The sequence below is a fragment of the Pangasianodon hypophthalmus genome, chromosome 3 (assembly GCF_027358585.1).
Source record: "Pangasianodon hypophthalmus isolate fPanHyp1 chromosome 3, fPanHyp1.pri, whole genome shotgun sequence".
Lineage (NCBI taxonomy): Eukaryota > Metazoa > Chordata > Actinopteri > Siluriformes > Pangasiidae > Pangasianodon > Pangasianodon hypophthalmus.
Genome location: NC_069712.1, coordinates 27,329,538 through 27,341,158, shown reverse-complemented (window position 1 = coordinate 27,341,158; position 11,621 = coordinate 27,329,538).

Genomic DNA, 11,621 nt, shown 5'->3' with positions numbered 1-11,621 from the left:
GGTAGTTTATTCCAAAAATCTTGGAGAACTTTCCACAGTTTTAGATTTTGCTTGTCTCACTTGCTTCTGTCTCTGCAGGTCCCAGACAGCCTTAATGGTGTTTTTATCTAAAAAGTGGACCTTTACTTAATATCTTTTTTAATTTAATGCCATACAAAAAAATTTTAATTTTTGGAAAATTGTTTGGGAATGTAAAATTTGATCTTTTCTACCTTGACATTAGTGCAGAAGATATAAAATAAAAATCTAAGATAATGATTTTGCTGTACAATGAATGAACACATTCATGCCAGATGAACACATTCAAAAGCATTACAGAACAGTCCTTCAATGCTGAACTAGAGGTTGGTTCTCACAGTAAATACTGGCATCTTATTGAGCAGAATCTCAGCACAAGTGCTTCCTTAAACACCCTCTATTGTTAACACCTGGGCTCAGAAGAAAGGCCCATTCACAAGTAAATTGTGGCCTTGCTTTACAGAGAGATTTTATAACAGAGCACAGTTGACATTGGCAGGAATGGCATGGCTGACTATGAAAACCCTGCAGCCCACTCTATTCGCAGGAGATCAATCAAGGAGGCGTGTTTCCCTGAAGCTGCAGATTTCCACTGAAGGTGGGGGGGAAGGGGGCTGCAAAATAAACTGCTTGTGGTTTCAGCTTATTCTAGACCAGAGGATCCCCAGAAAGTCCCATGCCTCCCTTTGACTGCACACACAGCTCCTTGTAACACTGTCAGACTCACAGTGACAAAAGGGCTAAGCCTAAGGCCTGTGAACAGCTTCATACCCCACCCCTCCCCTTACTCCCCCCATCCTCTTGCTACCCTGACGCATCTTCTTTAGCAGTCACATGATGATGAGACATGGATTTAATATAATCACACAATGGGGCTCTCTGACATTATTGTAAGACTCGGCTATTTAAACTGTAGGAGGTACTGCATGATTTTGCAACAGGTGTTCAATGAATCTGGAGCAAGCTGTGCTAGCTAGCCAGCAAAATAGCTGGAATGGGTAACATCCCTGCTGCAATGAAGCACTGCATAAGCTATAATAATCTCACTGGCAATTCTCCCTGGATGCCATGACTCCTGCAGGAGAAGGAGGGGTTTTCATTTCTGTGTGTGTTTCCATTGCATGATTTATACATGACTCAAAGGCAAACAGTAGCACAGAAAGATTTACTGTTAGGAACATGCTGCCATCTCTTTAAAATATCATTAAATAAACTGCATCTAAAATGTGGAATATAGTAAGTAATATACGAAATATTAGTGTAAATGCATTATTAACATCAGGATGAGCAAAACATTGGTTTGGTAATCTTGTAGACTGTTAGTGTAGAGCTTAAAAGGCCAGTCTGAATGGTAAAGGTTACTATGTAAAAAGACAGGTGAGATTTGGAATTTTCTTCATTCTTCAAGTATTACTACTTTACCCTTTTTTGAGAACATTTCTCTATTTATATTTCTCTATTTACAATCTAAACAGGAAGTGGGATGGTACATAAGGTTTCCAGTTGCAAAATCACTGGAGCAACTTGGGGTTAAGTGCCTTAGCTACTGACAGTGCACTACTTGAAACAGATTTTTATTGCGGCTTCAAATATTCTGTGCACTGTCTTCTAGTCTTCCTCAATCCCAGCCGCAGACATATGAAATTAAACTTTAATTCAGGTTCAACTACATGCATTATTTGAGAGGGAACACAGCACAGAAGCTTCCTGTTTTTTACCCTGAGAGATTCTGGGATTGATATGCAGTACTTCAACTGTTAGCCAATTTTATATTATTATTATTATTATTATTATTATTATTATTATTATTATTACTGACAGGTGAAATAATGGATCTTAATTGTTTTTTGTACTTTATGCTCTTTTTGCTTGTTTTAATTAATTTCTTTTTATTATTCATTTATTATAGTATGAATCAGGCATGTCTTTATCATTTCCATATACATTATGACTTAGGAGGAAATGTTGACTGTGATTCACCTGGCTCTGTTTCATAATTCTTTTAAGCTTTGTCCACTTTGAATCCTGGACATAGTCATGCTGGCCTGCATTTAAAAGACAGCTTTTATTTTTTAATTTAGTGTAGAATTAACAGAATTTACAAAGGTATGAGAACCCAGTAGGACTCTTGCTTGCACCTGTTTTATCCACAGTTTTGTCCACCGGTTTTGCTTTCTTTCTTTCTTTTTTTTTTTTTTTAAAGAAACATCCAATCACAATGCCTTCTGGGCATATTTTGCTTTTGAAGTCTACAGTGACATTGACTAAATCCCTCCATTCTCCTAACATGAACTGATAAGTGAAAAATGGCCCTTAAGACAGCAACAGGGATTCTTCCAAGGAATAAAAGCATAATTTTGGTGGGAATCTTCAGGCTGTAAATGCAGGTGTGTAGTTAATGTGTGGCCACAGGACACCTCAAGCCTGTTTTATATGAACAGATAAAGTAAACATTAAATTTTTATGTCTTTATTTCCTAGGAAACGGTGTAGACGAAAGTAAAAGAAAAAAAAAACACAGCTGATAGATATGCTCTCCCAGACGAGCTTAGTATCCTCACAGAGGGTTGTGCAGGGAATAACCCAGTAATGGGAGGGTGCGCATTTAGTGCGCTGAGTGATTTACTAAGGACTCATTGTCCTCCACAAAAAGGACCGAGAAAAACCTGTGCTCTGAGTTATTCCAGCTATGCCTTTAGACCTACAGATATTCAGTAAGAGTTTGTACTTAACCCTCAACTGTGTGCATCACATTTAGCTGGTCCAACTGCATAGATCACAGTTAGGGCTCCTGGACTCCAGAAAAAAAAAAAGAAAAAAAATTACATGAGCTTTTTTTTTGATCAAGATAAAATAATGAATATGACATACACTGTCTGTGCATTGGGTGAACAGCAAAACCCTGTCTGAAATTGTTCCCTCACTCAATGTCACTATTTACTTTATAGACCACTCAGTGATGTATACCAAGATACCGAATTCAAACAAAACACATCAACATAATGTGGTCATTAAGTAATATGCAAATGTATATCACGAAAATAAGTGCGTGTTAAAATTTTCTGTATCAACAACCACCTGATGGGCTTAGTGGTCATTTGGCTTACATTAATAAATGAAGTTGGCTGCTTTCGTGTCCAGGATTAGCAGGACTGTGACAAAAGCAGACCAATGGTCTATAAAATTATCTCAAAACCAACCCAAAACCAAAACTCAAAATATCATATACACTGCTTTGAAGTAACTAACATTATTATTTAAAGTAATATTATACATTTACCAAAGCAGTTAAAACCTAGTTTCCATAAATAAGGATTTGGGCCTAGATTACGTATTTTCCTTGAATGGGAATATATTTTAATTCATAGATATAAGTAATCTAATGCATGCATAACATGCATAACACACACACACCACAGAAATAAGCTCACAGCAAGAAAAAAGTTAAAGTTTGGAAAATGTCCATGCAATGTTTTTCCAGCTTTTCCAACTGCCCAGTTTGGGTTAGCTTGTTCCCACTGTAGCCTCAGATTCTTGTTCCTGGCTGACAGGAGTGGAGCCCGATGTGGTCTTCTGCTGTTGTAGCCCATCCACCTCAGGGTTCAATGTGTTGTGCATGCTGAGAAACTTTTCTGCTCACCATGGCTGTAAAGAGTACTTATTTGAGGTACCACAGCCTTTCTGTCAGCACTAACCAGCTCCTCTCCTTCTAATCTGACTTCTCTAATCAATCATATCTTCTCTAATCGATCATATCTAATCATATCTACCAGCAGAACTGCCGCTAACTAGATGTTTTTTGTTTATTACACCATTCTGTGTAAACTCTAAAGACTGTTACGCATTAAAATCCCAGGAGATCAGCAGTTTCTGAAATACTCAAACCAGCCCATCTGGCACCAACAAGATCAAATTTTCCCCATCTGATGTTTGAGGTAAACATTAATTGAAGCTCTTCACCTGTATCTGCATGATTAGATAATTGTACTAGCACTATATATCACTTTGCTTGTATTTCATTTTTAAGTCGTTTTGGATAAAAGTGCTTGCTAAATGAATAAATGTAAATGTAATGTAAATATATGAGCAGTTTATTTAGCCCTTAGTCCTGAAATAGCCAGTAACCACTTCAATTATAACACTTCTGTTAAATACAGAACATACATCTTAGAAAGCACAGGCTTGAGTTAATTTCAGTAGAAAATATTCAGTTTGACACCCACCCCACTCCCAATATTCAACTCAAATGTATTACCTTATGAAATTTAATCAAGAGCACTGTGTATGCTTGTTTTTAAAGACCGCACTTAAAGGGTGATTAAAGGGATTAACAAATTGCCAGATGTCAGGTACCCTTTGCTGCTTCGCAACATACAGGGTTTCCAAATGTTTATAACATTTACATTTATTTGCAATTTGTTGAGCATACCAAGTCAACTCTTTTAATAAATTACTTTAGCTTGCATATATTTTACCACTGCTTCTAGCTTACACAACTTCTTGCATAACAGCACTGGAAAATACTGTGCTGATTTTTAACATTATTTATAAATGTTTATGTGTGTGTTTTTTTTGGTGACCTGCATGTATATATTCAGGCAGGCCTAATTATGTGTTGCTTCTTAAAGTTTGAGACAAGTGCTAGAGAAGTGGCTGTGTTTGGTTCTGCTTCTGAGACTTTTAGTAGGAGGAACTTCACATGATCCATAGAAGAAAGCATGCAGAGGGTTGAACAGCTCATCACCAGTGTGAGGGTGATTATGGTGTGTTCTAAAAGGCTTTGTTTATAACACAGACCCTGCATTATTTTTCCATTGTTTATGTTTAAGATTTTGAAACAGGGGACCTCAGCGGATCCCTAAATTAATGAGTAAATAAGTGAAGTTCCAGATGTGCACAAACGTTTGTGCTTTTGTATCAGTCACAAGCGCAAACACAAGTCCACATGTGTCAGAGTATTTTACTTATGGAAAAAAAAAAAAAGACGTGGGGAAAAAAAACAAACTGCACACTGAGAACATTAACTCCACTCGTATGATGCTGTCATTCTGGCAAAAGTGACTTAATTCCTGCTGTTTCAGACAACTGAACCGCTCTGCCCTTTCTGAGGCCGGGTGAGCGATGGAAATTCCAGTAGCAAAACAGAGGTATCATCCAAATGCCCAAGAGAAACATTCACAACTTTTCAGTTGTTTGTCTGCTGTTTCAAGCAGTATGTTTTCTCTTCCACATATGGAAAGCACATATGCCTTTTAACTTTTTGCTCCACTGCATTATTTCTCATATGCCACTGTCAACACTACTGGCACTATTTTGTTCAGTGTTTGACTCCAGCCATATGTTTCATGCTGCTCTAGCACATTTGGTCTGATTCTGAGATGAATGTAATTTGTCGTAAATGTGCCATTGCAATAACATTTAATTACTAAGCAGTATGCTCATGAACATACAAACTAGTCCAATTCACATTTGTCTCTAAATGCATGTGTGAGTGGAATACAGTTATATTTGTTGTGCCCTTTGCTGTCCATATGAAAGGCAAGTAAGGTACGAACATGACCAAGCCCAAATTGTATGTTTCTGCACATTACATTTCTCGTCCACGCACTTTCAGAAACTTGGATGTGCAAAAACCACAGCAGGTTGTCCAAACTAGTAGATCATCCAAGAACTGTACGTCCCTCTCTCATCAGGTTCACAGTCCCCGGAGGCCCTTATTACGTTGTTTGCTGTAAAAGCCACAGGGCCTCTCTGGCCCTCAGACTGGGCTCTCTGTATACACTCCCCCACTGTTTGTTTATCTTTCCTGGGGGGATTATGTTTTTATAAGCTTGTCTTTCCTTCATACTGGCCCAGGTGGCAAAGAGGCTGTATGAGCTTGGCTGCTATGAAGAGTCCCTAGGGCACACAACTGGCACAGACATGGGCATGATGCTGCGCAAAGTGACGACACAGGTGCCTGTCCATGTTCCGGCAGTGCACTGCCGTGACACTTACGGCCAGGCATTGGCCAACATCCTAACCGCACTTCAGGTGAGGACTCTCAATACTCTCTTTATGCTCTAGACGAGGGGTTGTGGCCTCTGAGGTAAGGTAGCTTGGGTAATATTTTGTGGCAGGGCTATGCAGCATTTTGAGCAAAGAAGCCTTTTTGTCTTGTAGTGGAGAAATTTATCCAAGACAAACACACATTTGTGTTTCTCTTCTTTCACTGATACCCAAATGTTATCAAAGATACACTGTTTGGTGGGTGTTTGGTGATTTGGTAAAAACAGAATGCTATACAAAGCCTGAAAATCCCCTGTTGAGGTAAAAAATACAGTACAAACATTTTTAAAAATCCCCAGAATACTAATAAGCCACATCATTAAACAAAAACCCACCGCATGATAACACAGCGCCCCTGCTATGTGGTTGATAATATATGCTTCCTCGTATTTTTTTCCAAAATGATACCTTCCTGTGGTTGTCGCCTTTTGTAAATGTAAAAGCAGGGAAGCAACTCTGGTTGTGCAGGAGAAACACAACCGGCACAGCATTATCAACTCCTCTACAGCCCCTTTTGTACTCTTTTTCACAGTTTGTCTTTGCTCACTATGCTGCAGTGGTCTTTGGGGGTTGGGAGGGTTGGCAGATGTGAAGGGGTCAACACAAAAGCTCACCTATTAGGTGTCTATTTCATGTGACAGTGGCCTGATCTTGAAAAGCCTGAGAGCTGGAGGGGAGCGCAGGAGCGTATTGAGTGGAATCGAACCCCCATGGCAATGCTTTGCTTAAAGGGCAAGAGAGAAATTATCTTTTCATCGCCCGCTACTAACTGCATGGAGAATGGAGGAGAAAGAAAAACTCTATAGGCTCTAGTATTCCTTCCTCTGCTCCCACTCCTCCTATTTCCCCCCCACCCCGTCTGTTTATCCATCTTTCCCCAGCTGAACTTTGTAACCCTAACTGCAGCAAGAGCACAACTAAAGTGGCCTTGAATATCCCCAGACAGTTTTCTTTGAGAATTGGTTAACTTGACAGAAGTGTTTGAAAAGACTCAAACTGAAATGATGGTCTTTAAACTGAAAACTGTAAAATAATTCCCAATTCCCAGTTTCAGCTGTCAGTCTATACTTTTATGACTTTTATGAATTTATTTATGCGAATTGGAAGCTGGCCCATATTCTCTATGGCCATTTTCTAGCTCTGGGAATTAATAAAAGCAACTCTTAACACCTAGAAGTGCTAATTATGTGAAACCAGAGGAAGGCTTAGATGTTTTTTCTAGTGTTTATACTAAAGTGTGGGTTTTGAAGGTTTTTTAAAAGCAGTGCTATAATCAAACTTTTTAATTTGTCATTCTGGCAGTTATAAATCATGACCTTGCCTTCAGTAATTCTCTAACTTATACTACAATGAGTGAAAGAGCAAAGGGGCATTAAGCATGACAGCATCAGTAATTCATACACTAAACTATTATTAGTTTTTTTTTATTTGCAATAGACTATTATGGTTACCGATTAATGCTTTAGTATTCTCTCTGCCCTAAATATCATCTTCTATTTTCATATTTCAAACCACAAGAGCCTATAAAAAGCCTCTCCTCCCACATACTGTTTAAATTGTCCAGCACTTGAACAATTTTTAAAGTTTCTAAACATATCAGAACACCAGCACATGTAATAGGTTAAAGCTTCATGCCAAGATGTTCAGCATCCCTGACAACACAGAGGAGGCAGAAAGAGACAGGAATTCCTGGGACTGAATCAGCAATTGAGCTGATTTATCACGCGCACCCCAGGAGTGTGGAAAATAACCCGCCTGCCATTTGTCCTCTTCCCCAGCCTCTCCCAAAAAGGTAGGGGAAGGTAAAGATTTTTATCATAGCATTTCATTATGAAGTTTCAGTAGTTCCCTACCACCAGCTGAGTTAGAAATGAATTCTGGTAACCCCGTCAACTCAGAGTCACTTGTGCTTTTGTTCATTGTAAAGTCACGGCATGCTCTTTGTACCCTTCTTGGCACGACCTCTATGCCTGGATGAAAAAAGTAATCTATCTCTGGCAAGACAACTAAAAGCAACTTGGCCATGGTATCTATTAAAATTTGAGAAAAACCTTAATATGAAGTGGGCATGCTAATAGATTGCAGGCAGTTCTGGCTGAGTGAAATGAATCTGTTTAAGCTTATTTCTGACAGAGATAATTTTTGCGCAAATACTACAATAATATGTTGAGATGATTAGTGATTGTATAACCTGAAAATAGAACCTGAAGTGGATATGACTAACTCTCATATTAGTTGTAAAATACATCACAGCAAACATTATTTTACAGTTTTACTGCTTTGCAGGTTTTTTTTAATGTTACATCAATGATTAACATGTGAATACACATATTTTCTGGCTGACTTTCACCTAAATACTTCACTGACTTTATGGGTCAATAAAAATACATCCAAAATGGGCAGTTTTGATTTTAACTACCTAATATTCCTTAAATATCCATGTTTGCTAGTGGCTCAGCACATTTTCTATTTCTGAGCAAACAGACTTGGAAAAAGTAAAGGATTATACTCTGCTGTTTGGTCTCTGTGGGAAGCAAAGCATATATCTAAAGAAGGTAGGGAACCTGACTGGACAGGAAGCGTGTGACCTGAGATCAGGGTAAATGACCCGTGTTTATGCGGCCCATGTTGTCAGTCTGGAGGGTCAATGTGCCCGGGCCAGTGCTGTCTCAAGGGTCCTACAGTTGCAGCTGGGAAGTAGATTGCTCAGGTCTTGTTTCATTGCTCAGTTCTTGTTTCTCTCCTAATGAAAACAGAGCAACTGACTCCTTGCAAAATTCTTTGCAAGGGATCCTGGTTAGTTTTCTTAGGAAAAAGCCAGCCACAGAGGTGTCTTACGAGTTGGTGAATTGGAGCCACACCTTTTTTCACCTCATTAATCTTTTAGAGAATATCCCATAACATGTGACCATTAACCTTCATTTAGCACAATGAGCACTCAGTACCACATAAGATTATTATGAAAAGCCTCTGCCTCTACCACTTCAACAGCATTCTTGGGTTCATTTTTCATGTTGATATGGTGATGGCATACACCATCTTCCCAACTAATCCTGTGGCCAGGATTATGGACAGTCTGGGAAACAAACAGTTTAGTGTTAAATTAAGAAAATCAAAGGCCTGCATTACAGATTTTTAAATTGACACCAAAATATATTTGCCTGTTTTTTTAATCCTATTTTTAGTAGTTAACAACTTACAAAGTTTATACACATGCTTGAAAGTCTTAAAAATGCTCAACTAAAGGTTTAAATAATGTTGAGTAAATGATTTGAAAATACTTGATATTTCCATCATAATTAGACCTAATTTAATCATAAGTAAATACAATTTAATTAAAGTGCCATCTGCAAGTATAAATGACCACCTGTCCATTAACCCCGTTGTGCCCACTTGTCACTTAAACCGTATAGAAAAATGAACGTTACAGGTTCTGATTACAGCAAGGGTCCAAGAAACTTTTGTTGCATGTTTCGCAAAGGAAATCAACTTTGTCTTTTATATTTTGTGTCAAACTGCATTCACAAATCCATAATAATACTTTTGATTGTTGCAATAAAATTATGTAAACCTATGTAAATCTAGCATTGTTCCAAGGCTTTCTGAATCAGTACATAACATTCTGCAAATCCTTCCAGTTTGAAATGTAGCTACCCTCTATGTAGCTACCAAGTCTTGTGATGCATTTATATGTTTAAATGTTGATCTGTTACATACGTATATACTTTAAAAAACGAAAATGCTTGAATGTCATCAGATAAGCCATATTTACTCTGGAGTAGGAACAACCTATTCACAATATTGTTTTGATTATTATTGTAGTTTAATAACACCATTGCATACTATCACTTCACACATTATAGTTCAGGTGCTGCATATGCTTTACTTCTATATTTACACCAGGATCAATGATGTCTGTGGAATTTACCTCTTACATAGGAGATGAGTATATATTTAATTTACAAGTTTGCCACAAAATTAATGATCAGTCAAAAAAATTTGTATCAGAGAAAGCTCGGAAAGCTGCCAGCATGCTGAATTACCCTTCGATGCATTCTTGCTGAGAAATCTCTGCATTAAATACTTTGTGGTATGTACAACAGCATGGGTTCTACCTTTGTTTCTTTACATTTTTGTTTAATTTACCTAAAGGCCCCACACTCATTTTTTGAATGTCTAATGGATGTCAAAGAGCAATGAGAGAACTTTAACACTAACAATGAAATCCATCACTCTTTAACACTGTCTATAGCTCACTGACTATATACACTGCATATCAATGATCCTACATTAACTTTTTAGATTTTAGGTCTATAGTTAATTGGAACTTCGGCAATTTGGCAATTATTAGGCCTGTTATGTAGCTGCTCTTCCTGATTCTGCACTCTCAATTTTTTTATTTTTTTTTTTTTGCATTTCACTTGACCTGTGGCTTCTGGCTCTGCTAACTCCTTACTTTCAATTAACAGTAAAATAAGTGTATACTACAAGGCCCATTTGCCTTGTACTGTGCTGAGTCAGAAAGGTCTACACAGTGAACAGTACATGGAGGCTCCCTCCACTTCCTGCCAACACAAACAGTAATTATGGCTCAGTCAGACAAGCTCTTGCTCTAAAACAGGACTTTGGCCATGAGAAAAAAAAGTTTGCAATTAGGGTTGAATTGTTCTCTGAAGCAATGAGTGCTTCCTTTGTTTTTTAGTCTCACTCAGAGTGTCCTGAAGGACTCTGAAGGCAACTCTTTACTTATAGTACTGATGCTTCATTGAGGGCAGGAGAGTGGTGCTAATTTTCACTGCTCCTCTTCGTTGTTTCCACCATCACCACCACCCTCCTCCTCTCCCCACTTTCAACATCTGGCTCTTCCTAAGAAATCTGGAAAACGTATTGAAAATTCTTCTGACAGTTGAACAGGATATGTGGAAAACATTCTAATATTTTAATCTGCAGTGTGAAAACAATTAAAAAAGCTCCTGTAACAACAAGCCCAGCCTCTGTAGGTGGTGTAGCACCTGACTATTTAGCTCAGGTGCACCAAAAACCTTTTCTCTGGTTATTCATGCTTCAGCTAATTAAGACAAACATCTGTTGAAAAGTAACCCAAATTTCTATTGCACTGTATTATGTAGATCACACCAGAGAATGGTGCAAACCATCAAAAGATCTAATTTAAACTGTAATAATGTTTAAATAAACCAACCTCAAGAAAATGTGTAATATCTTGCTCTCAGTTAGTGTTACATCTACTTTCTAAGTGGTGGAACAAGCAATTCCCATCACACAGGGGCAAGTTTCACAAAATATTTTATTTTCATCTTTCATCTGAGCTCTAAGAGTGTTTGAAATAAAATATTAGCTCCGTGTTCATTTGATACCACCTGGGACAGAATGGGTTCAAATAACCTCTTTAGGAATTGGTTTAATGCTGTTGATTTTAATTAGATGATGCTTTTGGGAAATGGAGCATATATTGACTCATATTGAATGAGCCGAAACACATATCAGCAGTTTTGCCAGAGCAAACACATACCTTTTTAAAGTAAACACAAACATTTG